The sequence below is a fragment of the Rattus norvegicus genome, chromosome 19 (assembly GCF_021556685.1).
Source record: "Rattus norvegicus strain SHRSP/BbbUtx chromosome 19, alternate assembly SHRSP_T2T, whole genome shotgun sequence".
Classification (NCBI taxonomy): domain Eukaryota; kingdom Metazoa; phylum Chordata; class Mammalia; order Rodentia; family Muridae; genus Rattus; species Rattus norvegicus.
Genome location: NC_141552.1, coordinates 31,860,284 through 31,863,054, shown reverse-complemented (window position 1 = coordinate 31,863,054; position 2,771 = coordinate 31,860,284). Strand labels below are relative to the sequence as shown.

Below are 2,771 nucleotides of genomic sequence, written 5' to 3'. Positions count from 1 at the left end.
GTGTCTGGGGTCATTTCAGGCATGATTTCAGAGTGTTTTACCTCACTTGTGCACTACGGCACAGGACAGGGATCATTTCAAGCATTGTCTGCCTCCTACTCATGTCTGGGGGTGCCAGGCTGGTGTTCGTCTCAGGTTAGCTCCCTGTCTGGGTACTGATGGAGCCACTCTAGTGGTCATTCCAGGCTCACTTCTCTCCTGTCCCATCTGAGTGGCCCGTCTGTCTTGGGCTCACTTTTGTCTGAGGCCCTTGCTCCTAGGCAGGGTTATTCCAGTCTCCAGCTTGCTTCCCATCCTGGGAGCCTGTGGAACCTGGGAGTCACTGGAGTGGTGGTTGTCTCAGGCTAGCTCCCTGTTCCAGCCTCCTAGAGCCAGACTAGTGGTGGTCTCAGGCTCACTCTTTTCAGTGAATGTAAGGGTAATAATGGTTCAGATGTATGTTAGGTCAGAACAATGGATATAGACATAGCCTTCTCCTCTCTGCTACCTATGGACACACAAGTGACACAGTAGTCACAACCACAACACCTTAAGGGGCAGGCAAGATGGGTTCTGATTCAAACTTTGGCCACAGAAAATACTAGGGCTAAAACCATCTGTGGGAAGATAAGGTGCAGCCACTCCAAGCTAATGAGAATTTCAGGTTACTTAAGCAGAAGCAGAATAATCAGCCTTGGTAGGTGATCTTGGATAAAAATTGTGGTATATATGCCCTGGAATCATCATTTTGGAAAGCAAAGGCACAAGACTGTTCGGTGCGGGCCATTTGGGTAGGAGAAGTTAACTTGCCAGTGAGATGAAGCTGGACATGCAAAGACACAGAAAGGACAATGCAAAGACGAGCCTGGAGGTGGGAGACCAGGAACAGAAGACCAGGGAGGGGGTATCTCTTGGTGAGGAAAGCCTTTTGGCCGGAAGATGGGTGGGAAAGGTCTGGCAGACATGTTCTTATAATTAGCCAGCTCAGAGGAACTGGAAAATAGTTGGCTTTAAGTTTTATGTTGTGCTGAGAGGTAATTTCTGCTGTTTTCCATCCCTCCCCCTAGGGGTGTGGTTGGTGTGTGTGTGTGTGTGTGTGTGTGTGTGTGTGTGTGTGTGTGTGAAGTATGTTGCATTCAGTTGCAGTGTATGAGTGGCCATTTGGGGGAAAATTAAGATAATGGGGCTGAATTGCTTGGTGCATCAGAGCTGAGCCTATGGGGGATACTGAGGCACATGACTCTTCCCAGTTTCTGACTCAAGAGGATACCTCAAATCTATTTCACAATTCACAATTCTCCATTAAAGGAGGTGGTTTGAGCGTTTTCATTTTCTTTAGACAATGCAATGTCTCTGCTACACACTAGACATCTATTGCGGATCATGGAGAACTTGAAGGTATTCCCAGCCGTGGCGTACAATTCCTAACTACTCCAACTGAGGATCTGAACAGGTTGCCCGCCTCTGAAGCTCCTATCAGCAATGACTGATCTGGTTTGTGTCAGCTGTGCCTACTTGGCTGTGTGAAAAGGAAATAAAGACAGAGAAGCCTCAAGCTGCCTTCTTTGCAAGTTGGCTTCACTTTCAAGGTAGCTCTAACATAGTCTTGTGAAAAAGATTTGTCCTTTGTCATCCTTAGGACCCTGTGTGTGTGGCAGGACTGAGCCCTGATATTCTCTGAACTCTAAACCTTCCGTCTGCATGTTTTGACTTTCAACCTTGTGACAGCTGGGCTGGAGAAACATAGACCTTAGCCTTGCTGGCCAGCAGATGGCTGAGAACTGTTTTAAATATAAAATGTCCCCCATAGGCTCATGTATTAATTCTTGGCCTCTACCTTGTGGCACTATTGGTGAGGTGGTGGAAACTTTAGTTTACTGAAGACATACGTGCCCACCCCCCCCGAAAGGGGGACATGGTCTGTCTTGTCTTAGGCTCTGTCTTTAATCAGTCTGTCTGCTTCATCTCCACATGGAGGTAGAAACTTCTTAGCCATATGCTCACACAACCATGAGGTTCTGTTAAAGTACATGGGCCAAGCTACCCTGAACTGAACCCTTTAAAATCAGGCTTAGAAAACAATGTTTTCCCATTTTCCCTCCCTCCCTCCCTCCCTCCCTCCCTCCCTCCCTCCCTCCCTCTTTCCCTCTTTCCTTCCTTCCCTTCCTCCCTCCATTCTTCTTTCCTTCTCTCCTTCCTTCCCTCCTTCTTCTTTCCCTCCTTCCACTGTTCATGACCCTGTTCCCCTTACAGCGATGCTCAGTAAATAATACCCCATGGCCATACCCTTTGGGCTGCAGATAACGGACTGTATGTCTTGTTTAATAGAGAAGCTGGTTGCTGCCTCTATTCTTAATAGCAGAGGCTTGAACATGGTTTGGGTAACTCCTCAGGGCTCAGGCTCATTCCTCACCACGTTTCCCAGGAATCCAGACACTGGGCAGGAAGTTCTGGAGAGTTGTAATGGTGACATATTCTGGGTTTTGCATAGTGGGTGGGGTAAGCTCTCTTCCAGTACTCTGCATCAGAAACTGCACGGTTAGGTTAATAAAGATGCTTCTCTCAGCCATCTGATTAAGTGATATGCCATGAGAGGCTGCATGGTTTTGGTTTATCCTTGAAGCTGTGATTAGAGCTGCATCTTGTGTCTCTTGCTTTATGACAATTGAAGCCTAGATCTCAATTATGGAGAACAGCTTGTAGGATGAGCAGTGGACCATAGTGGACCAATCTACTTTCTTTCATTGCCTCATTCTACTCTGGGCTATGCCATTTCAGTGTTACCTTTAGCC

General features: G+C 47.3%; 1 non-coding gene across 1 annotated transcript; it reads right to left on the bottom strand.

Annotated features, from left to right (window-relative positions):
- Positions 1-409: 409 nt before the first annotated feature.
- LOC120098701 (small nucleolar RNA SNORA17) lies at positions 410-541 on the bottom strand. Its single transcript, XR_015644492.1, has one exon. It is a non-coding gene; the product is annotated as a small nucleolar RNA SNORA17 (small nucleolar RNA).
- Between the last annotated feature and the right edge of the window lie 2,230 nt (positions 542-2,771).